The 26739-nt window shown below is 33.0% G+C and overlaps 1 protein-coding gene across 9 annotated transcripts in view; it reads right to left on the bottom strand.

Annotated features, from left to right (window-relative positions):
• Positions 1-26739, bottom strand: part of PIK3C2G (phosphatidylinositol-4-phosphate 3-kinase catalytic subunit type 2 gamma) — a 510504-nt gene that overhangs the window by 422619 nt on the left and 61146 nt on the right. For 2 of the 9 annotated variants that reach the window (XM_070619233.1, XM_070619237.1), the window contains exon 2: positions 1271-1335. The exons of 5 other annotated variants lie outside the window; for them this stretch is intronic. The gene's annotated coding sequence lies outside the window, so the exon portion shown is untranslated. Of the gene's footprint in view, positions 1-1270; positions 1397-26739 lie in introns of all 9 variants that reach the window. 2 more of the 9 variants (XM_070619238.1, XM_070619228.1) reach the window with 1 other exon arrangement.

Below are 26739 nucleotides of genomic sequence, written 5' to 3'. Positions count from 1 at the left end.
TAATAAACCACTTATATCATTGTATATTAAACTCTTGGAATCACTTATTTTTGTTGAACAGAAATTGAAAAAATATAGTACATTGTGGTCACCATAAATTCTTGATAAGATCAATGTTGGACGGCTCTAGAAGGCAATTAAACATCCAGTTACATGATTTAAAATATTTTGCAAAATATTGACCAAACATGAATATAACTTCAAAAGAAATGTAACCCATACAAAATAGTATAGATGATGACACTCACTAATTCCTTTGTTGTCCTAAAGGAGACTTCAGAAGAGATGAGGTTATTTATATAGATTAACAGTTTTCTTTATGGTCATGCTAAAGGTACCTTTACTTTGGTTAGCCCATATTTTTTGTTTTCATAAATTAAACTAGATATGTACTAGGAAATTTATGCCATTCTTAGCAGATTTTATACTATGTTAGTAACCTGACTTTGTATTTGACACAAAAAGGGCTGTTTTCAGGATGTGGTTTAATCTTCATATCTATCGATATGAATTCTTTTCTAAATTGTTATTCTCATGTATGTTCTCTACACTTTTTGTTTCTCATGCATCCCTCATAAGCAATTCTTAAAATAGAGTGAATGTTTTAGAATGCGGGTTGATTGAATTCTTTCAATCATGACTACATTTTGCATATGTGTTCAATGTTTCTAAACTTTGCCCCAATATCTTTAAATTCAGAATGCTCAAATGTAACATATATTCTATGCTTTTTCATGATGATTACACCCTAATTGAACTTTTTTCATCTGATACTTCTACTTGATTAGTCCTATGGCAGTTTCCTTTTCTTATCTAATTTCTAATTGTGCTCCTCTCTCATCAATATTCTTGATCCATCTTTGTCATTATAGTTCCATTTTATCCCCCTAGACTATTTGATTGCTTCCAATACTCATTAGTATCTAATTTCTTCTATTGTTACACATAGTTCAGGCATTTTTATACATCTTAGAACTTTAAAAACTTATGTTAAGTGATTTTATACTGAACGAAAAAAAATACAGTTCCTATAAGTAGTAACCACTTTTTGTAAATTATAAGCATACATTTCACATGCTTGCATTGATAGGCTTGATAATCACATAAAATACATGCCTATGTAAACTTAGGTGAAAGATAATTAGTGTTTATATACCATGACTTTTAAATTTCTATAAATGTTGTTTTCTCTTTTTTCTTAGCAATGTCAGGTTCTCAATTCTTAAATATTAGGAATAAGTGCTTTTTCAATGGTTTTGTTTCATTTTACCTGCAAAATGTCTTTCTCCCACAGGTTCCCATCCAACTCATTCTTCTGCTTGATATTTCATTACACTAAGATAATACAAAGATATGGATGTAGTAAACATGATTATTTTTCACCAAATCTCAATTTCTAAAATGAAAGATGAAGATAATTATTTTACAGTTTTAGTAGAACCGTTACTTGATTTTATTGCTACTCTTTGCCTACGTATTTTTTCCCCAAAATACCTCATAAGATTAAACTGAAAAGTGCTTCATTCATACATGACTACACAAACATTTACTAAATATACGGCACTGAACTTGAAATTTTTAAATTTAAAAGTTACAATAGAGATGATCTAAAGCAAGATGACAGAATTTGATCTTCTGAAAATGGTACCTTTACTTTGGTTAGCCCATATTTTTTGTTTTCATAAATTAAACTAGATATGTACTAGGAAATTTATGCCTAAAAATGGTGTAAGGATGTGAAATTAAAACCAATTAGCTAATTTTCAGAAATGTAGGTGTACAAACTTAAGTTTTTTAGCATTTATTAATAACAATAAAATAACCATGCAAACCGAACAGAAAATACAGCTCAGTTCAACTTCTTTAATAACACATTTTGATTAGCACATTGGAATTGAAAATAAAAAGCATCTACTAAAATAAAGGCATAAAATTTGGTATGAACATTTATAATTTTGGTATTCATAAACAAAATTATAGTTTGGAAATATGTGATAAGAAACCAAAATAAACCAGGAATATGAGATGCACACTGGGAAACATCTAGTGATTGCAGGCACATTTTCGATCAAATTTGATGTTAGACATCTCACTAAATGAACTGTATCTCTTTCCAGATACATGCTATACAACAAGTTCATCTGAAGTATTTAAATTACGTATGTGGAAAAACTTGGCAATGCTCTGTGTGGCTTTAGGTGTCTGAGACATATCACAAAAGCAATTAGAGCATTCTGGAAACCAGCTGTGCATCAAGTAGATTGCTTGTATCTAAGTGATAAAAACTTTGTAGAGTGTGAACAATACACGGTATAAAATGTAACATTTTAATGAGCAACATAAAGGATGAATGGAATGAACATGAGAAATGGTAAATTTACATGGGACATGTGCAAATGGAGGAGGAGCAAAAGAAAGTGAGAAAGATTTGCACTCGATTGTGATAAATTGTTCGTCTATTCTGACTTTTAACCAGAAAATTTTCTACATCATTTAATTAATTTATCAAATGTAAATCCTACTTTATAGTTCAGCCACTCTGGGCAATTTCAGAATTTATAGATTATATTCTGAAAGAAGGCATATAAGATGTTACAAAAATCTATTCTTTACCAGAGAAGGTTTGGAGGAAAAAAGATGAGAAAGCAATAAGGAAGGAATGAAGAGGAGGCATAGATAAAATATAAGAAAGAATCAAATTATTTTGATGGACACTCATAATTAAGAAAAGGCAAGTTCAGACAGACCATCTCACATCATTCAGACTGAACACTGTCATGCAGGAGTCACTGAATAAATAGTGGATGAGTAAACAGATGGATAATCTCAACTGAGGTGGAGAAATGAGTTTAAAGCCAATGAAGAGAAAAGAATAATCAATAATACCACAAAGATTTTCAATATTTTTGAGACATTTTACTTACTAACTTTCTAATGTGGCTTTTAACATCTATTGAGTCTATGTCTTACAAATAAGAGATTTTAGATTTTAAATAGTTCCAAACTTTGTTACAATTCAAGAACACAACTGCAAACTACCTCTGATTATAAATAATCATCTCTCCAGGGACAACACAGTATTATTTCCCATTCTAAATTATTTATAATTACTACCATTTATTGAGCATTTACTAGGTGCCAAGATATCTGAAACTATATTATGTTTATTAAGTGATTTTATTAATTCAAGTAACTTTTTTAAGATTTAATTTTAATGGCAAGATTTTAAACGTTACATTTTCATGTAGCTATATGACCCTATGAATTTTATAGTATAATTACTATTTTCTAAGTTCTTTCAAAATATATGTAAATATGAGAAGATATTAATAAGAATGATTATTAGCTTAATACATAGGAAGCTAAGGATGATTAAACAGACCAGATGACAAAAATCTATGTTTTCCTTATAACTAAATTCATATTAATTTAGCCTTGTCTGTAGTTGAAAGACGATTCTTACTAGAATACGTAGTTACTATTATAGAACTTCCTAAAAGGAGCCAAAGTTTCATGGAACTGGCCCAGAATAGCCTGTAGATCAAGAAAAAAGGAAGTATACAGGAAACAAATATGTATAATAGTGTTTATTCTCCTTAAAATATAATTGCTCTTAGGAAGCACACAGCCACACAGCATTCATTCTTTTAGATTTTCACTGAACAGTTTCATTCTACTGTGCATGTGAAACACTTGAAGAGGTGACATCAAATTTAAAAAATATCTGAAAGAACATTCTATATACCTCATATAATGATTATAAAAATATTTTAGTTTCTGGAGTAAAATGTAACGTAAAACTTACTGACAAAACAGTGTGGACATGTCCATGATTGTGACTTTGAGGGAGTGAAGGAAGACAAATGAGAGAAATTTTCTAAATTTTAGTTTTCTTAATTTCTAGCCATTTTGCTTTTGTCAGTACATGATTGTGATAATTATATTGATTATTTCTTATAATTTTATTTTCTTCCCATATCTGATGATGTAACTATCTTATGGAAGAAAATATTGAAATTCAGATTCTGGTTGAAAAATTTATTTGAGTAAAAATATAGAATTTTCTTACTTCTATTTCTCCATTCTGATGATCAATAGAATACACAAAGAATGTATCCTGAATCCAGTTTATAAATTGGGGAAGTATATCAACTATATGTTAAAACATTTCTGGTAGATATGGGACAAGTCCTATCAAATAGAAGGACACATCTTCTCTACTAAGTGGGGAGGCAGTATCCTCAGAAAGTAATATTAAGAAATCTATAAACATAATTATATCACATCAATGAGTGAAAGGACAAAAGTATCTCCATTTGATAGTTTATCTAATTTTGTAGTATTATTTTAGAATTAATAATATAATAAATTTTTCTTATCATGGTAAGAGACAAATACCCAACAACTTAACCAATTATAAAATATTAGATTTTACCTTTAATTTAGAACCATAAAAAAATAGCTCTGGAGATACTAGTCAACGCAGTAAGATAGGAAAAATCATACAGTTATATATTTTGAATAACTTGTCAATTTATGAGTTACAATTATGTGAAAGTAAAAGAAACATAAATTATTTTCAGATGTTATGATTGTATTTTAGGAAACCCAAGAAACAAAATGAAAGAAATTCTCTGAAGTGTTCAGTATATTACCAAAAATATTACCCTTCACATATATCAGAAATTACCAGTTAGAAAAACTGAAAGTAAAATATGTAATTCAGAAAATAACAGTGCATTATAAATTACCTAAGAACAAACATAGAAGATCGATTCAATTTTATTGTGAGATGCTTTTTAAAAATCTCAAGTGGAGTAATTCATATGTTTACTGTAAGGAGTGACTCAATATTGAAATATAAATATCTCCAAATACACACACACAGGCAGGCATTTCTTGCTTTGTATGGTTCTGATGTGCAATAATTTCAGTTAGTACAGTTTAGTTAAATAACACCAATCCCCCAACAATACAATTCAAATTTCATTTACCATTTTATATTAGTTGTTCAGTACACACATCACTATATGAAAAATAGATGCACATCACAATCAAATCAAAGAAGGGTTTAAAAATATGACAAATTATTTTGTTAATATAGAAAATAAGCAAGAAAATGTTTCAAATGAAGTCAAATAGTTGGAGACATTGTCAATAAATTATAATGCTGCTTAAATGGAGTTCAGCATTGATATAGGAAGAGGTATAAGATAAATAAAATGGAATGCAAAGTATTGATAAGTTAAGTTACATGCCAACTGATGTCATCCCTCTTTTGACTACTATCTATTTGTCAGTCCATCCATTGCTGTTCTCTCAAGTCCAGGGGATTATGTCTCATAATCACATCACCCTCAGAGTTCCTGTCCCTGCTTGTTTTGTAGGCTCCATATGGGGCTATCAGGGGAAGTCATCCCTGTTGCTTGAAGTATTAGAATTTGTAGCATAATATACAAGTTTGAGGATGACAGAGGGTTTTTACATGACAGCAATAGAAATATTTTAGAATGTCTTTCTTAACTATCCACCCCACTCTGCTTTCCATATCAAACACATTCTGTTATTATCTTGTTTAGTGTTTTATTTTCTAAATATTGGTCTTAGAAATTTTTATTTATTCCCTTGAATTTGTATTTATTGCCTTTCCTTTCCACTAAAATGTAAGCTTTATGGGGGCTTTATCATCCAATATCTACAGTAGTCAGAATAATATCTTTACTATAAGCATTCAATAAGTATTTGTTGAATGAAAAAGGGGAGAAATCTTAAAAGTCCTGAGCCACCGGGCAAACTATCCTAATATTTCACCTGGGACTTGTTCTGTTACTTGACATTCTCCCCTCCCCTTCTTTCTATGACCCTCTTCTTTATGAATTCTCTCCTCTCCGGTTTTTTAATCTTATTTCTGCAGAGCATGCACATCTTGCCCCACGCATTCAAAGAATCATTTTCTGCCCTTAAACAATTGTCAAGGTATGTTCCTCCTCAAAGAGAGTTCTATACTAAAAGAAACTCTGTCACAATTGAAATAATATGTCTTTGTTTTGCCTCATACAAAATAAGTTGGTAAATAATAAAGATTATATTACAAACCATTTGAGAAATCATTTGTTTCACATAATTAAAATAAATATATTTAAAATCACTCAATAACAGTTGGTAAGATTGTTAATTAACTATTATAATAAGGCAGAAACATAAATAACTCAAACTATGTATGAAATTTCAAATGGATTAAAGAGTCAAATGTAAAAACATAAATAATTAGATGGCTATATAAGTAATGATATAGCTAAGCTTTTGATGGCAAAATACTTCATCACCACTAAAATACATGAAAAAAACTATGAATTAAAATGATTGACAATAAATTATCTCATTTTTTGCCAATCAAGGTTATAATGAGTAAAAACAAAATAAATATGATTTAGTGCTTGAGATCGAGAATTACCTTCTATCAGTATGTCAGCGAGAAAGATTGCTTTTCTGAGGAGGCGACTGAAACCTGCATGTCTACATACATTGAATCCTTGGTGGTTGTATCTCTATCAAGTTTGCGTTTTAAAATTTCCAATGTACTAGCATTCTCACAGTAGGAATACTAAGAGCTGCATCTGTGATAACTCCTGATTTACAAATATATTCTCCTTTTCCTCACTGAGTAAGAGTAGCTCAATTTTCCATGAGAAGTTAAAATTAGTCACATCAGCCATGTGACTTCACCTCTGCACTTCACCTCTGTGAATCTGCTTGGGGAGCCCAAAATGGCCTGGGCAGTTTCAGCTTCCAATTTAATAGGACCAAGATGGCGCCCAATGGAAACATTTCTCTCTTAAGAACTAAAACCTCCCAACCAACTGGTCTTCCCAGATATGGGCAAATGGTTTATTTGCCGTCAGGAGAGGGGCCATTTTCTTCTCTGTTCCTTTGTTACTGGGGTAGATGGCTCTAGAGTAGATAGCACCATATGTGGCCTCTGCTTTGAGGAATACAGCATATCTAACAGGATAGCATTCCAAATGCGTAATTTGTGTATCCTAGATGATGCTATAATTGAGCCTCCAATAGGTTATTCCACCATTCCTTTGCCATGAAATGAATTTCCTCATGATGTGTGGAATTTTAAAATGATAGATACAGCATAGATGGTGGTGCTGACAGAAACATTCAGACAGGAAAAACAAATTTGTATATGGATCTATTCTTCTGAGGATGGATCTTCTATGATGCAAAGGGAGAATGGAGACAACCTGCTGCCATGGCTGGTATTGCCAGGAAGTTGTGCCAGATCAAAGACACGGAATTTGTTCTTGCTGTTGTCAGTGGGATCCTTAACAGTGGTGGTTGGAAAATCAGCCTTGGTGAGGGATATTCTGTATTTAGAGAGCATACATAGCCTTTCTCCCTGCTGCCATGGACTCATTGCAAGTACATAGGATGGCACCTGAGAGATTTTCACAGGATGGGTTATCTTACTCACTTAATTATTGAGAATCCTCTTCATATTTTCTGGTCAGCATACTATGGGACAGAAATATCCTCAAACACGTGCTTAGTCCCAGAGATCTATTCATATACGTCTCCCTAAGATCACTTTCTCGTCTATCTTTTGTTCTTGTAGACATTGTAATTTCATTTTCATATATATAGTTCTCTGAATCATATTAATCCAAGACCAAACTTTTGTAGTAAAAGCTTCAGTAGACTTAAATAAATTCAAAGCAGTAATCAAAGCAGAACGTGATTAAATTCAATAATTGAAGGATAAACACTGATAAAGTTTTGAGGTATAATTGATATATAACATTATACTAGTTTCTAGTATACAGTGTAATGATTTGATACTTGTATATATTACAAAATGGTGACCACAATAAGTGTAGCTTACATCCGTCCCCACATGTAGGAGCAAATATTTTTCTTGTGCTATGGACTTTAAGATTACTCTCTTAGTGACTTTCCAAAATGCAACACAATATTATTAACTATAGTCACCATGCTGTACATTATATTTATGTGAATTATTTATTTTATAACTAGAAGTTTGTACCTTTTGACCCCCTTAACCTATTTTCCGTAACCCCTACCTCTTGCCTCTGGCAACCACCAATATGTTCTCTGTTTCTATGAGCTTGGTGTTTTGTTGTTGTTTTTGTAACCTTTAAATAGAGGAGAGATTAAATATATCTGGATGGAGCAGAGTAAACATGAAGCACAAAGTAATTTTTCAACTGGGCTTGATGAATACTAAAATTTTAACAGCAGAAATAGTCTTGCTCTTTTTTAAAAGAAGAAATGAATATTGCAGCTTCACAATATTCTTTCAACCTATGCCAGTTGATATATGTTACTGTTCTTTCAGATACATTTTTAAGTCTCAACAGTCTTAGAGAGGATACGCACACACAAAATGAACATATAATAGAAATGATAATTTCTAGTTAACTAAGATTTGATTAACCAGTCTCATATTTTCATAATAGACATTTTGTGCTATTTTTAGAAAAGACTATTCGTTAGAACTTTTACTATCAAATTGTCAAAATGGCATCGATTTTCCTCATAGCCATTCAGCATGGCTATAAAGAAATATATGGACATCAAACATATCAAACTCAAGGGTAAAAGTTCCTAATTTTTTAAAGTCCTCAAAAGTCATGTGAATGTTCTCTTCAAAACCTGTGCCTGAGAAAGTTCAATTCTGTTCTAAAAGTAGAAACTGTAAAGTCATGAGTAGGCTCCGAATTTTTCAACCTCTGATCTCTCATTATGTGGAAATGCTGAGGTTTTAGGGTAAGCTTCTGCTAATGCAGTAAAGGCTTCTTCAGGTCAGAAGATAAGAGTCAATATTAGAAAGTCAAGTTACATAATATTTTTAAATTATAATAAAACCTCATGAAGTTTAGAATACAATTTTTTTGTGGATTTGTAATCATTTTGCTTCTGTACAAATGTCAAATTTGCAAATAATAAGGTTAGTTAAAAGGATAGAGGTTTTAAAAAGATGGAAAATATTTAAAGTAATTTAAAATAATCAAATAAATATTAAATTGTTTAAACCAATATAAAATATTTGCACATTCTTTCGAATGTTTCAACCTCCTGACTGTGAGAAACATCTTGAACTATGAGAAATAGATTGCAACATATAAAAGAGAATGGTGGACAAGTTGGATTAACAAAGAAATTAATATACCTGCCTCTATATTGAAAATTTCTTGAAACTCTTAGTAGCCACTGATTGCAATTAGCTTGATTTTTGGGAAATTCATGATGTTTATTTTTTAAGATTTCTTAAAATTATTCCTTCCTTCAGTTTTACCAATGCACCTAACTACTTAAGGTAAAAATGCGTACTTATTATTATAATAAGACTCTGACTTTATTTTGGATATTTGACTGCTGATAGCGCTCATGTCACACCACTTCCACTTCCCTTCTACCCCGCATCTGGGCAAGCTGATAGGAAAGCCCAAGAGCTTCCTTATTTAGTATCTGGAGGAAATTTGAACACCACAAGCCCTGGAACCATGTGCACTGGAACCCTCACCTTAGACTCCACCCTGTAATCACAACAAAAGCTGAAGTAGTCTCCTTTCCCTGCTCTCCTAAGCTATTTTGAGCCTGTGCTGCTCTTCCCAGAAAGCCTCTTTATGTGAGTAACAAACCTTTTCAGACTCTCTTGGTGTGTTCTCTCAGCTTCAACATCCAAACCAAATTTTTGTTTGGGCAGACATCCTGTGCCTGTAGGGGTGACTATAGCACTTATTTATGAATAAAAGCTTTTTATGAAATCTATCAGTATTCTTAAATTAATTTAATTAGTCTGTAACTCATTTAAATGTATTTATAACAACTATTTATTCACACACATATATATACAGTGGTCATTTAATCTTAAAAATAAATAGAAATTTTAGTTAGAAAGAAGAGTTTTTAATTAAAGTGATACAAAAATTGTAAGGTTCAATTACATCATAACGTTGAGGATCAATAATAAAATTAATTTAGAAAGAATGATACAACAGCCATGAAATATATTAACTTCGTGAAACATGATATTTAAAACAGTAATTGAGGAAAAAAAAGGATGGTCTGGAATTAAAGTGACATAAACGTATAAAATCAAACAAGAAAGTGACAAAATTCTTCAAGGAAGCTTCCTTTAAAATACCTATTAGCTAAAAGGGCCGAATTGTATGATCTCTGAGAACCCCTTAGTGACATATTCTATAGTTCTAGATGAAAAGTTGCAATGAATTTGGTCATTTGTCTTGACTTACTTCACTTTTCTCTAGAGATATTATATATCAACATTCATATATAAATCCTAGATGGGGACTGAGAATACACAGATGAATAAAATATTAAAATATTATTCTTGACCTCAATGAAAACTATACACCTTATTTATTGTACAGGTTGATGAATTCCTTTGCATAATCGTCAAGCAGGAGCAGCACACAAATGCGAATTGAAGGTTGAGGAGACATGTTTTAAAACACTGGAGGCCAGGTCAGCAACCCCAGTTTCCCATAAGTAACAGTAGTACTGTCTTTCCTTAACTCTTTTCCCTCTTCCCTACTATTCCATAAACTAAAGTGGTGCTATCTTCTACTTCCATGTACAGATGAATCACCCAGGAACTTTGTTAAAATGGAGAAACTGATTTAGTGAGTCAGCAGTGGGGCCTGCAATTCTCTATTTCCAACAGGCTTCCAGGCTATGTGGATGGTGCTGGTTCAATGGCCAAAGCATTTTTAGATAGAAAACTCTCCTTTCAAATGAAATTTTGCAAGAAACCATAATATATAAACTAGATAAAATAATAATTGTTTCTTGGGCAATTCAAATCTTTATAGATTGGCAGAAATGTTTTTTTCCATTTTTATGCTGGTGACATACATCTTTATCTGGATATCTCCTCTGAGAAGCTAACTCAGATATCTAATATCCCCAATTTCAAGAGGTTCAAAATGAAGTTCTTGATTCTCTATATCTTCCAAGTTTTTTCCAGATCCCCAATTTTTTTTTTTATCTCAGTAAATGATACCATAAATCCTATTTACTCCAATCCAAAAATCCTTGAAGAATCTTGTTTTCTTCCTTTACCTTTTCCACTACTTTCCACTTATTTCCAATTTTTATTTGTTCTATCTCCATACATCTTAAATCCAAACTCTTCTCTCCATTTCTATTGTTTCATTTTGATCAAGCCATTGTTCTTTCCCGCCTAGACTCCTGCAACGACCTTCTATCTTGTCTCTCTGCTTCTACTCTTGCCTCCTGTCACACATTCTCTGCACAGTGGCAACTGGGGTCCTCTACCAAGGCTCCCTCTAGCTCTCAAAATACGATTTAAAATCATTGCTTTACTCTATGAGTTATTCTATGATCTGCCCCATGTCCATGTTTGCAACATCCTCTACTATAAATTATCTTCCTTGATCTACTACATTATATAGTATGAGTTTTTAGTTCCTCAAACACGTCAAATACACAAAGTGGCCCACCATTCTGTAGTGCATGGTTTAAACTTCCATCTCTCTCATGCTCACTGTGTGAAATACATTTGAGGAACATCCCACTCCACCAACCAGATGCATCGTCTTCTAGGGCAATGGCTTCTTGTTTACTCAGGCCTTTAGCTATAGCACCTTAAGAAGTATTTTCCAATTATGTTGTAGCTAACCACCATCTGCTTCAGGATTAACTGGGTACACACTGCAACGCATTTTATTGAGGCAGACCTTCACAGAAATTCTTATTTAGTAGATTTGGTTGTGGAAGCTGCATTCTAACAAGTCTTCCGGGAGTTTAGATACACTAAAGTATCAGGACTCTCAATTAAGAGGAAATCATCCTTCCAAGTATAATCTTGGCTCAAGATTATAATTCTTTTGCACAGAAGTTAACAGAATCTTCATCCCAACAAAGCCAGCAAAAGTTATACTTTTCCTCTGTGCTATCTGGGATTTTTAATATATGAGTAGGCTCTTCAGAAACGCTCTTAGAATCTAGAACCCATGGTGTATATTTGTTTGTTTGCAATTGCATTTTTTAATATAATATGTTTTCCCCTTTTTCTTGAATAATAGAAAGACAGGGATAATCTCTCAGCCTGTCTTAGGAAATTGGATGTCTGGGGAATCATAAAGTTTCTAATTTCAAAATAATAAGGAGGTGGCACTTATTGGGTATTTACTCTGTGCATACACTTTATAGATGAAAAAATTGACGCACAAAACGATTAAGAAAATTTTCCAAATTACATCGTTATAATTGGTGGATGCTGAGAATTCAGTGGTCAATCTGTCAAATACTACAATTTTTTGTTGGATATTCTGTTATCACAGAGGTCATTGTATCAAATACAGGGCACCAGAAAAAAGTCAACATTATCAGCATATTCTCTAAAAGCTCCCTAAAAGGACATTTTCCACCCATAGAGCAAATACTTTCTCTAGAATAGCGAAGTTGATGATTTGGAATGACATTAACATCTTTTTTATTTGTTTTCCAAGTCTTATTGATTTATGAAAAAGAGATCTTAAAAAAGTGTTAAAAATCTGAATCTGTTTGGCTTAAAACTGAGAAAGGTTTTGGTTATAAACATGGGGTCTGTATTCACAAAAGCCACACTGAGAGAACTTAGGAGACTTGCCAAAGGCCAAACCTGATAGGTCAATGAATTGAGAATTTAGTCCAAATATGAAAAAAATTTGAATAACTTTAAATAAAAACTTTGAAAAACTTTGAATAAAGACAAACTATCAGCCAGAAGGTGAAAATTGGGTCAGAAATTATATATACCAATTATAAATAGGCCAGAAACGGATGTGTTTTAAAAAAGTAAGCAGGATGCTGGAAAGAGGAAGTGGGAAACCTGATATGAAATAGGCAGAGAAAGGGTAAGATGTGAATAAAAATAAGATATATTTATAAAGAATCTTTATGACAATGTACTCTAGAAGTTACTCATGCTCTTTGGCCCACCCACCAAGCTGGGGGGAGAATTAAAGAGATAGCCTCCTATTAAAAGCTGTAGCCTTTTAGTTCACTATTCCTACAAAAATAAAGTTAAAACACGCAAGGTTACTATTAAAACCCTAAAATGTATAAAACACATATAAGATACACATCTAACGCTGAACCCATAATGTTCTTTCATTATCCACAAGGATCTTTCAAATTAAACCGAATTATTCTGAAAGTCACTTTATGTGAAAAATTTACTGTAGTTGTGAATTACAAAGATTTGAATTGCAACATATAAAGACTAATTTTATGGACTCTAATTTTTTAAGAACATGATCAACTGAATCTAATTGGCATAATTATTCCTTCACAGATAGATGTAAATTGTATATTTGGATCAGAATTGGAAACGATCAAGGGAAGAAGAAAACAGCAATTAATTTCATGAGTCTAGATTTTAGGCTTTATGAAGCTGCACTGAGACTATTTAAAGATTATATCTCTAAACTGATGTATTGACACAAACTAGAATTTAAGCCAGAGAGTAAAATTAATTATTCTAAATTTTTATCTGACATTGATCTAGATTATCTTATATGAAAAAGTGTTGAAGTAAGAGATACTTCAAAAAGTAACTTTAAATTCAGTCACACACAGAGGGCTTGAGAGCAGTGTTTTTGATGATGATAACAGTGATGATAATGGTAACTGAAGGGATGAATAAAAATAAAGATGAAATAGGTGAGTATTGGACTTTTATCTTTTTGCAAAAGGAAATTTTGCCACATTCACTCCAAAATGGAGTGCTTCAATAAATAAATCTAATATCTACTTTACTCCTAGTCCTTTAAAGAACCTCTTGACTTCAATGGTGAATGAAAACACTTAGGACTACATCAGATCTCTGTGTTGAATGTTTAAAAATATTTCTGAAGAACTTCACCCTGACATATAATACAATGGCAACACTTATTTCTTCTTGGTTTTTTGTTCCTTTGAAAGGAGCAATTTAAAAAATAACCATGTGTAGAGCTTCAATCCAAAATATTGTATAGACTAAGATGATTATAACATATCCCATTGCACTGGGTGTTTTCTCTTTGTCCCTCCAGCTTCTCCTGCTTTTCTCTGTGCCCTGAGATGTTAACTAGGATGAACTGTATCGATTTGCTTCCTTTCCCTCTGGCTTCTGGTTGGATTACTCCAAAGGGACCCATTATAGGAAATTGAAGGGTATCAGAAGAATGAGGCTAAAGTATTGTTCTGCAGTATCCCTTTCTTCTGGGTCACTTTAGATTCACTATATCTCTCTACAAAGATCAGAAATATTGTTAGGTGGTGCTGTCTAAACAGCTTTCTCTCCAGCTTCTTATGACTCCTCCCTCCTTTTATGCCTTCAAGCTTACGTATGGTAACTGTTCCCAGCTGTTGTTTTCCCTAAGGTACTGCACCATTCCTTGTGCTTTCTATAAACTCTGTAAGTAGTATCTTTACTAATATCTTGTAAATCATCCAATTTTAATATTGCATTTATTTTAATGGATTGGATAAATAGCAGCTGAAGAGAAAATTAGTGAACTGGAATATAGATCTGAAGGAACTACATAGAACGCTGCATGTTTTGCAAAGACTAAGAGAGAAACTATATGAAACAAAGTTTAAATGCCATCATATATCTAAAGAGAATGTTAACATATATCCCGTTGAGTTCCGGAAGACTGAAACAGAAAGTTGAGAAGCTGTAATTAAATAGATAATAGTTGAAGACTTTATATAATTGAATAAAAACACAGAAATCCCAAACAAAAGAAGTTAAAAAAAAACCACACATAAACACATCTTTGAGAAACTAAAGAACAGAAATACAAGGTAAAGATCCTAGAGGAAACAAAGCCAGAGAGAAAATGGAGATTACCTACAAAGACTAACAGTGGACTTCTGAGTACTAATAGCAACAATGGAAGGCAGATAAAAATTGTGTAATCATTTCAGAGGGGGAGAGATTAAATACATACTAATCGATATACATCCAAAGAAATTATCCCTCAAGAGCAAGAGAGAAGTAATGAATTTTAGACAATATATGCATGGAGTTTACTTCTAACAGAATGTCATTAAGGACTTTAAAGATGTAATTTCAGGAGAAGGAAATTATTCTATAGGGAAGTTCTGAAAGGCAAGAAGCAACCGTGAACATTTGTATTATGAGGGTAAATCTAAAAAGGTTGCTTGGGCTCTGTAAAAACTGATAATAATAACATGCAATTTTGAAGGTCAAGAAAAAGAACTATATTACAGATACCATAATTATGAGGTTTAAATGATGTGGGATTTGCAAAGGTTCATATTACATTTTTGCCTAACAAAATGTTTAAAAAGGATTATGTCTTTACAATCAGATTCCTTTCAGGATAAGTATATTTATTTTGTTCCCATATGTTTTATTTTTAGTTTGTCTTTAATTTGTTTTCAACTTTATTTTTAGTAGTGTGTTCATTTTTTTTGGTTTTCTCTGTGAGATATTTTAGTCCTGGATTTGAACCAATAGGCTACTTTGAGGAGATAAGTCTTAATTTCTCATGTTTGGGTGCATTCGAAATGATTGAAAATCATGATTAAATTATGTCATATCATGTTAAAATTGAAAAATTCACACAAAAATATAAAATTTAATCACTTCCAAGAGGGTTTTAAAAACTGGTGATTTGGGGCACAAGTCCAATCAGAGAATTTTAGCTTGTTTTTTGTTCTAACTTTGTATTCGAACACCTATAAGTGGGGTCGGCATTCACTCCTCAGTTAACCACCAAATGCAGAACCCCCTTTTGTTTTATCTCTGTTTATTTCATGCCATTTCACACATTTATGTTACCTGCCTTAAATGCATTTGAGTTCTGGATTAGACTTATAAGATGGCAGCTATCTGAAGTATGTGTATTCTAGCTTAAAAAATGCTTGAAATTCCATAAATATGCTTTCACTTTTCTAAGAAAGTCTAAAGTGTAATATTAACACCAAGGCTTGCTTAAAGCATAGATTTGCCAATTGTTAATGTATAATAATAGGCTGTTTTTAATCCCTCTGAGTCTGCTTCCTATCTGTAAAATAAGTATAATAATAGTTGTCCTGTTGATTTCAACCAGTGTGTTGTACAGATTTCTGTTACCATTTTTTTCCCCTAAAAATGAAACATAGGAGTCTGGTATGTAAGGAGCTTAGAAGTTGCCACTCACTCCTGATAACAAGCTGGACAAACTAAAAAATCACCAACTCTTCTTAGATCTAGGAAAGTGAGGTCACAGGGCAAACTGCTGCACCAAAATTGGAGAGACAGACAGGTGAAGACAGAGAATGACAACTTACCAGAGAGGAAACCCAAGAGAAGACACCTCTGTGGGAACCAGTGCTGGATAGGAGAACCTGAACTGTAATTGACAAAATGCTGGAGCTTCACTGTAGACAAGTTGGAGAGTTAAAATCTCCAGGGGGACCCAGTCATAAAGAAGCTCCTACACTTTTGTGAGTTTTGCCTCCAGGAGCTCTACCAGATAATGTATTTCTTACCTAATAGATTTAACATTTATTTTAATAGTCAGCTTAGTCTTAAATATAGTGTATCTTGAAACTAAAATTATCTTTCCTTCTCAGTATCCTCACTCCTGTAAATAAGGCAGTTAGTATCCCTGTATTACAGATCTGAAACCATTTCATCATTCTTAACTCATTCTGTTTCTGAAAACATGTTTTCACAAATATTTCACAGAATTGCTCATTCATTTTCATTACCACTGGTCATCCCCAGAGTTATTACCATCTATGGTTGTCCTGAATATCTTTTGTTTCTATATCTTAATTCTGTTCAGATCCAGCAAGACTTGATTGACCTACTAAAGCTTATTTAGTATCAATGATCACTAAGGAATAGAGCGCCCCAGACTGAGGGACAAGCTTGGTAGGGATGGAGGTGTGTATGTGGAACCCAGCCATGGAGATGAGCCCCTGAGGAGCAGCTGGACTATAGTCCAATGGAGGACTACTGCTCAACTCTACCCAAATGGTCACTATAACAATTGTAAATCTGGTAGACAGGAAATAGTGGGAACAAATCCAAGGTCTTAGGGACCAACATAGTGGTGGAAATGAATTTTGAAAATGTGTCCTTATAGGGCAGAAAACCAACCAAAGCATCGAGAATATGGAAGAACCATGTGTTCTTGGGGAAGAGAGTTGTGAAAATTGTTCCTTATCAAATATACTTTTTGTGAATATATTTTCAAAGATTCCTGCAACAAAATCCAGTTCCCTCTGCAACTTGTATGGAAGAATGTAGCAAAATACTGTCATCATTGAATAAAGAAAACAAATCTAAGAATAAGGACCATGAGATTACACAGATTTGCAAAAGGAAATTCTGCTTCAGATTCTCATGGGAAGGTTTCTGTTCTCAGCTGGAATTCCTTTGGGAAGAATGTAATTATTAGAGTGACAGAGAACACATCTTTGCTTAGATAAATAACAAGTCTATCAGAGACAAAGGATTTGTCCATAATAGAAGTTATAATAATAACTTGACTATATGTAGCTCATCATCTATTAAAATGAAAATTCAGTAATTAACCTTGGTGTGATTGTGTGTCAGCCTGCAATCAATAAATGAGAATTGGAACACCTACTGTATGTTAAGTACTCTACTATATATTATAGGCTTATAATTTGTTTTAAAATTGATTTCTATAACATTTTCTGTCTTGTTACATAGCACTACAAGCTGATAAAAAAATGTAGGCTTCAACAAATGCTGAGAAGAAAAATTATTTAGCTTTGAGAAGAGATATCTTAAAGCCAAGAGACAGCATGGGGGAGTAGAAAGAACATTGAGATTATCTATCAAAGCAACTGTAGCTTAAATTCTGGCTTTTACTTATTAAGAGTATTTCTCTAGGCTGCATACTTAAAATCCCCTCTGAGCCTCAGTATGCATGCCTACAAGCTGGGAAAAATATGATCTATAATGTCTATTTATGGGGTTGTCAAAATAAGCAGAAATGTTTTATTTAATATGTTTTTTAGAATTTCCAAAATATCTAAAGCTCTTCGGCTTAAGAAACCATCTAAAAGAACCAAATGTGGAAAAGTCTATGTAAACAGCTTGCTTTCTTCTCCAGAGATCAAAATGGATTTTCTTTTCAGAAAATTTTTCACATACCAATTTGCAATCCCTACCATAAAAACAAACTTAGCTCTGCACTGGAAGTTTATTGATAAGACCAACTGCACGTTCCATCAGCTCTGCCCCTTCTCTCTCTAGTGTTAGACTTGTACAGCCAACTCACTACTGGACAGCCCCATGGGTATCTTAATCTTAATATGTCTAAAAATGGAAGCATCTGCTCCTTCAAACCGCTTTTCGTGGTGAAATTAAACAACTCAGTCAACGACGCCACTATCAACCTATCCATTTAGGCTGGGACTTGACACTCATTTTAGGTTTATCCTCTCTCTCTCTCTCTCTCATACCACCTCCCCAGACAAACAATCACTAAATCTTGCTGATTTTCTGATTTTTATTGGCAATATTTCTCAAAACAATTTTCTCTTGATCTCATTGCAACTCTAATTCACAGTTTCTGAGAGTATAGGATAGCCTTCTAACAGATGTTCCTGCTTCTAATTCTTCAGCTTCTCCTACCTTCTTTATTCCTCTACCTCCAAACCATATTTTATACTACTTTCCACAATGGAGCATTTAATAATAAAGCGTTACCTCACCCACTTAAAAATTCTTGATAACTCCTCATATCCTACAGGATAATGTCCACATCATGCCATATAAGGCCACTCTGATTTCTCTAGTTCTTGTAAATGAGCCCCAATTCCCATTCATTCTTTGCTCTCGAGTAATGCAGAGGTATTTCAGTGTCCAGTTACCTACCATCTGCTTCCTACCTTCATGACTGTGCTCAAGCTATTCTCTCTGTCTGTAATACCTTCTGTATTAGTTTCCTATGGCTTCTGTAAAAAATTACCACAAATGTTACGGCAGAAAACCACATACATGTATTCTCTTATAGTCCCAGAGGTCAGAAGTCCAAAATCAGTTTTACTGAATTTAAATCAAGGTGTCAGCAGGGTCCTGCTTCCTCAGAGTCACTAAGAGAGCATCCATTCCTTGCTTTTTCCTGCTTCTGCTGGCTGCCAGCGTTCTTTGGCTTGTGGATGCATCACTCCAATTTCTGCCTCTGTGGTTTCATTGTCTTCTCCTCTTCTTCGGTGTCAAATATTTGTCTGCCTCCTTCTTACAAGGATACTTGTGAATTCATTTACTGCTTACCCCTAAAATCTAGGATAATCTCCCTATCTCAAGATTCTAATTTAGTCACATCTGCAAATACCCTTTTTCTATATAATTTAACATTTACAGATTCCAGAGATTAACTAGGACCTGATATCTTTGAGGGCTATTATTCAGCCCATTACACATTCCTTTGGAGTTTAGCTAGGTTTCTCTTATCTGTGCACTCATGGCACCCTGTACTTACTTCAGCTTATATTTGATATATAAATATTAAATCTTCCTTACTAAAATGAAAACTTCTCAAGGGCAGAAGAGGAGTGATTTTATTCATTTTCCTTCTTTACTCTCAATGCCCTAGCATGGTGTCTGGCACACATTAGACACTCAATGTGCATTTCTTAGACTTTTGAAATGAAGTCAGCTGTGCTCTTCTATTTTCAAAATAGACGACTTACCAAGTAGGAAAGAACAGGAAAGATAGCACATACTTATCTCACTGTCTGGATCACCTCATAGCCAGTATGGCTTGCTTTCTAGCATTATCTAATGAAATAATGCAAATAAATGTACTTTGCTTTTCAAATTCTAGCTTATTAATTCGCTTTCTTAGGATTCAAATTCCAAAACATAACTGGCCACTGGGATTATATGGGGCATGCTGACTCAGAATACTACGTTAAACAACAGTTATGTCCATACGTGCTTATCTATTAATGTGAAATGTGAACTTATCACTACCAGTAACACTTGCATTTGTAAATGAAACAAAATAAAGATATACTTTGTTCAGAAGAAGTATCATACAAAGTGAGGGCATGTGAAAGATGCACCCAAAGGAGATCCTCAGTGAGTCACACTCTTTTATAATCCTTTCCCCTTAAGTGCAGGCAGGACCTGTGACTTGCTTCTAACCACTAGAATATGGCAAAAGCGATGGAATACCAGTCCTAAAATTATGTTACAAGGTAAATATAGTTGATACACACACAAGATCAATCAATCTATCTATCCATCTATCTACCTATCTATCTATCTATCTATCTATCTATCTATCTATCTATCTATCTATCTGTCATCTTTGTATTGCCCACATTCACTAGAGAAACAGTTCTCCATAGCTGGCTTGGCTTTGCAGAAGTAAACTGCCATGTTGTGCAAGGACATATGGACAAGGTCATGCAGTAAAGAACTGCAGGGGGTCTATAAGAACTGAGAGAGGCCCTGGGCTGACAACCAGCAAAAAAAAAAAAAAGAACAGCGACCAGAGTCCTACAGCCACAGTGAGAGCAGCAATGACTTTCACAGGTATGGCCTCAGAGAAAGATTACCACCCTAGCTGACACCTGGGGCGCAGCCTGGTGAGACCCTGAATCAGAAAATCCAGTTGAATGGTGCTTCCTGGACTTCTGACCTATAAAAACTTTGAGATAATAAATATGTGTTTTTTAAGTCATTAAGTTTGTACTAACTTGTTATGCAGCAATAGCAACCTAATGCAGGACGTAGCTCTCATTGTGATATAGAATTGCAGAAATATAAGAAAGTCATGGCAGAATCTTAGAGTGGTAAAAACCATAGAAGAAAATGCTTGGTATAAAGCAAAACTGAAAAGAAAATTCAATTAAACTTACTCCAATGGAGAAAGAAAATAGAGGGATACCATGGTATTATATTTATGAATACAAAGAGAGAGTGCCCTAATGGGCTCAACTTGTGAAAAAATAGCCAAGGAGATGGGATAAGAAAAAAAAGCCAAATATAGACAAGTATCGTAAACCTGTTAGAATAACATCATTGAAGCTAAAGCACAGGTGATCAGAATTTTCAAAAACTATCAAAGTGGGAAAAATCTGTTTGTTGTAAGAAAAGTGACCAGGGAAAAGAGAGATCTGTAGTGGGTGGCAGTGTGCTATCGTGGAAAGACTGTAGGTTTTTGCCAACTTGGCTTCAATATCTCCTCTTTGTGTAAACAAGAGCAAATTACATTTTGAAATATTCTATTAGAGAAAATAAAATTTATTCTCAGAAATTGTATTAATCAGAGTTCTCCAGAGAAGCAGAGCCAATATAAATGGAATTGACTCATGTGATTATGGAGGCTGAGAAATCCTAAGATCTGCAGTCAGCAAGTTGGAGATTCTGGAGAGCCAAGAGTTGAGTTCCGGTCCAAGCCTGAAGGCCTGCGAACCAGGAGAACTGATGGTGTAATTTCTAGCCCAAAGTCTAGCACATTTGAGACCCAGGAAGAGCCAAAGAGCTGATGTTTCCATTTATGATTCAGGTTTATGTGAACAGAAGTGAAGTGCGCCTCTTCTAGATTAGACCACCAAAAGGAGGGAAGACCGTTTTTGAAGACCATAGTCACTTTTGTTCTACTGACCAACTTCAAGTGATTAAGAAAGACCTAACTAAAACTTTAGCCTACTTACTAACTTTTGAGAAAAACTAAAATTGCTTCAAAGAAAATCACTGGTGTCTACAGAAAGACTGACATAAATTTTTAGAGAAGAAAAAAAGTGAACAGCTGAGTAGTAATTACTATTAGCTATTATGAATGTAGTGGGAAACTAAAACCTTTGAAACAATAAACATCTCAAGAATAATTTAAAAGAGTAAAATAAATACTGAATCACGACCTTGAAAAGATAATTGCAATTATAGGCATACACTCTGAGAAAAATTAGCAAAGCCATTCAATTATTTAGTCTCACACAAACTATGAAATCCTTTGAAAATTGGTGAGGTATTCATCATTTTTCTTTTGCCAAAAAAAAAGTTGGCCCATGTAATTTAGTTAATTACTAACATTACATATTGAATAAAACATTTCTTTGGAATAGGACACTCAAATGAAAGATTGTCTTTCAAAGCTTGTTCTAAAATTCATTTAGAATTATGAAGGCATAACTGTTGTAGGTCAACTCTATTAATGATGTCAACTGAGTTTTTGAATTGCTTGGGAAGGATATAAACATCTTTACCTTGTTCAGTTGCAACTTATACATACACATAAATCATATGTATTATATTGTAACATAGAACAATACTGGTTCACAGAGGTGAAGTTAATTATGATGAGGATTATCTGCAGTTGCCAATTCTACTGCAGAAGGGATCAAACTATTTTCCTCCAAATTGAAATTAATGTATACATTATTTCAATACAAAACAGAAAATAAAAAAGCAATAAAAAATTATGTCATGCTTATTTGTTATATATATATATACACACACAGGATTATATATATATGTATATACAGGATATATACAGGAAATAACCCATAAAGGGGAAGTTAAAGACATAGAACAGGTCAATAGGAGAGAAAATGTCAGAGCTGTTGAGAATCAATCTTGTAGGTTCAAAGTCCAACTAATGTGAGTTTCAGACAGGAAGAGTACACAAAATAGAGTTGAATAAATTGTTAAAGGAATAATATAAAATTTCCTAGAATTGAGAAAAAAGAATTTTGAGATTTAGGGGGCCAAGTAAGCACCAGCATAGGGATTGAAAACCACGATGCACACTAAGAAACAACATTGTGAAATTTTAGAACGCTGCTGATAAAGAAAATCACCTAAAAGCTCCCAACAACATCCAGGAAGAAGGAATGAAAACAGGAGAGACATATATATACAAGCAGGGCAGGGAGTGGGGGAGGGGTGGGTGGAGAGGAAGGAAGGAGAGGAAAAAAGAAAAGAAGAGAGGAGAGAAAAGAAAAAAATAAGGAAAGGAAAGGAAAGAAAAACTCATATTAGTTGCAGTTGGTAGAGTATGTTACTGTTCAGTATTCAGATACGATTTATTAAATTTTAAGACTTCCAAGAAGCTATAAGCCCCAAACTGTAATCACAGATAGATGTAGACTCTAAAAATAGTCTTCCTAGACCAAATAATGTGGGAAGTACTTGTGTTATGTAGCAAATCTGTTCCATGTACATGTTTATACAAATAATCAATCCATCAAAAGTAATCACATATCTAAAAAATAAGTCTATTTAGGGAACCTGATGTATGTAATGAGTGAACTGTTAGAATATAAATTGATGAACTAAGCAGTTATTAGTTCTATGATACATATATTGTAGCCAAAAAAAATGTTGGATTGTGGACTAATAGAAGTTTTCTTGTAGTAGCCACTATTGTAATATCTTCATCATGGGGTTAGGTAAATGTCCAGGTTTGAATAATTTCTTTGGAAGACATTTTGTAGGATTGGTAATTGCAGAGAAATTGCTTTTACTATCTGACTGAGAATGCAATCTGTGCTATTAATGCCATGATACATTGCATAAAGTGCTTTGAGAACAGAAAAGAGAGTTCAGAAATCAAATGTTCTTTTTTTCTCTTAAATGTTCTTTTTAGATCTCTTACCTAATGCCAACACAACATGCAAGTACCCGAACACTCTCAAGGTAGTTTAAACTTGTTAGCTGCTTGAAAACATGTGTTTTGTGAGATTAGGAGAATACCATCTTCTTCTTCAAACAAAAAAACCCCACACACTACTCTTCCATGATAAATTTCTATATTATCACATAGAAATATACAGAAATAATTCCAGGTTAAAGATATTTGTTTTCTGTTAGAGCTCTGATTCCTTTAGTAAGTTAGATTATAATTGTAGGCGGAACAAATACCTCAATTCTGATTAAAAATGATCCATTTGTACATAGATATTTATTTTGTTATGAATAAATCCACAAACATACACACCTTGGTAAATAATCCCATGGGACTAACATAACCAACACTTAAAGTTCGATCGTGGAAAGTCATTGGATTGCTCTTTTCTGTAAATATTTTTCTATATGCCTTTGCATTTGCTTTTTGCTTAGGAAGACTTTCCCCTCCCCAAGATTGTTTGGAAAATTCTCATATATATGTCAACTTGACCCTTTTCTAGTTTAATTTTCATGTTAAGATTTTTAGTATTCATAATTTATTCTTCTGCATGATATGAGGTACAAGCATAACATTTTTTTATGTACTTTTTCTAATAGTACCAACGCAATTTAAGGATAGCACATATTTAAAACTTTATATTCATAATAAAATACATTTCTACATACTCAATTTCTAAACTTAATCTATTTTATTAATGAGCCTACCAATCCAGTTCTAATAAAATAGTATTTGATTATTTTTAGCATAATCCATGAGATATTTTATCTTCTCACTATTTTACCTAAAACTTTCTCAATTCTTCTTGCATATTTTGTTTTCCAAAACAGGCTGTCCACATTCAATAACCCTTTTTTGTCGGGATTTTAATTGTCATTACATTTTACCTTTAGATTAATTTGGTCATAATTGTAACATTGAGAATAATTAAAACATTCATGTTTGCCCATATGTCCAAATATTCTTTTATAATCCATCTTTAAAGAATTAGAGAATTAGTCATATAAATATTTTGCATTCCTTTTTAGTTTTATTTTTCCTTGCATTCCTTTTTTCCTTTCTTTGTGAAAAGGACTGTATTTCTATTATGTTGGAAGTTAATAATGGTGCCTATGTAGTGGAGTTTCTCAGAAGATTAAATGTGATATATATGAAAAATATTTTTTAAATTGTCTTTTAATATGACTTAAACTTGTATTAGCTGTTACTATTATCATTTGGAATTTTTGCTTTTGGTATGTTTACTTTGATCTGGCCACCTTACTAAATGGCCTTATCTATACTAATAATGCAGATAATATACCTTAGGAAAAGTATCATTTGTAGATAGTAACCATTTTGTCTCTTCCTTCCCATATATGTTCTTTCTTATCTATACTAATAATGTAGATAATATACCTTAGGAAAAGTATCATTTGTAGATAGTAACCATTTTGTCTCTTCCTTCCCATATATGTTCTTTCTTCCCCTCGTTGTATTGGGCAGGACCACCAATTCTATGCTTAAAAGTAAAAGTCAACCTCCTTTTTTAAGAAGATTAAGAGTAATAATTCTACAGGTATTTGCTGGGTTTTTTTTTATATTTGAATTTTTAAAAAATAACCCTTTTTATTAAATAAATTTTTGATTATATAAATATAATACAATTAAGAAATCTCTTATTTTTAGATTAGAACATTTTTTTAAAAAATAATTGTTAAATTTCAGGAAAATTTTGGGAGTATGTTGTTCACATAGTTTTTCTCCTTGATCTTGGTAATGTATTAAATCATCCACAGAGTCTCCTCTTGTTCAGCCTATTTGACATTCTTAGAATAAATTCTACTGGCTTGTAATGCTTGCTCTTTAAATACATTTCTGGATTTGATTTGCTTATGTATTTAGCAACTGGGATCTGTTTTCATAAACGACATTGGCCCATGCGTTTCTTTGTTGTGTGTGTGTGTGTGTCAATGTACGCTGTTTATGTCTGGTTTGGATGATGATGGACACAGAGAATGACTTGGGAAGTAATCCATCTTTTCAAGGCTCTGGAACAGTATTATGGAATAAAGATATTCTTTTTCCTTGCTGATTTGGTTGAATCTCTCCACCTGTCTGAATCTGAAGTTTTTGGTGGATAAATTATGCAGCTTTTCTAACAGAAACTACAGGGAAATGAGATTAGCTGAGAAGAGCTGGTTAACCTGAACGTAGAGAAACAAAACTAAATAGAAAAAATCATAGCATTCATGATTACCTAATATATAATTTGGTGCTTCTTTTTTAATGTTTAATCTCTGTCTCTCATGACCAGAATGTAAGCTCCTTGAGTACTTCGTTCACTGATATGTTTCTAGCACCGAGAATAGTGCCAATAATGCCAATAGTGTCATAGTAGACACTCAATAATTTTTTGTTCATTCAATAAAGAAATGAAGTAATAAAAATGATACTGTTTTGATTGTCAATAGATGATTTTTTAGGGAGAAGTGAGAAATTTCTACGTAGTATAATAATGTGTTTCTATCAGAATATTAATATTTTAGCACCCTTTGTCTGTGGCTGAAAAATACATGTTGGCACTTTTATTTCTTAGAAGAGTGTAGGTAATTGCATTCTCTCCGTTTAGGTTTATAACCTCACTCTGTTCCAATACCAGGCTGTTTCCTTGCTAGATTAACTTTTGGAATCCAAACGGCGTTAGGGAGGAAGGAGATATGGTGAAAGAATGTAGGTGTCTTCATAGCAACATTCATATGTTGTTTACAGTACTGTGCATGTTATAGAAGTTGTTTTCTCTCCTTGTCAGTAGATATATGAAACTTCCAGAAGCCATCAGTCAGAAGTTTCTGGTGAAGATAAGAATAGAATTTCTCCAAATAGGGAAAAAACATTCATCTCCATAGAGTAATAAATCAGTTGGTAAACTTTCTTGATAAAAACAAACCTTTCTTATTATTTTTAATAGAGTTGCATGAATTTGAGAGAGAACATAGCTTATTTTTTTCCCAATAATTTGTAATAAAAGGAAAATTTGAAGTTGTTTCAGCTGCTACCTTGTTGATCCCACAAACTGTCC

Source organism: Equus przewalskii, chromosome 5 (genome assembly GCF_037783145.1).
Source record: "Equus przewalskii isolate Varuska chromosome 5, EquPr2, whole genome shotgun sequence".
NCBI lineage: Eukaryota > Metazoa > Chordata > Mammalia > Perissodactyla > Equidae > Equus > Equus przewalskii.
The sequence above is the reverse complement of the archived record's forward strand: the minus strand, read 5'-3'. Positions and strand labels throughout refer to the sequence as shown.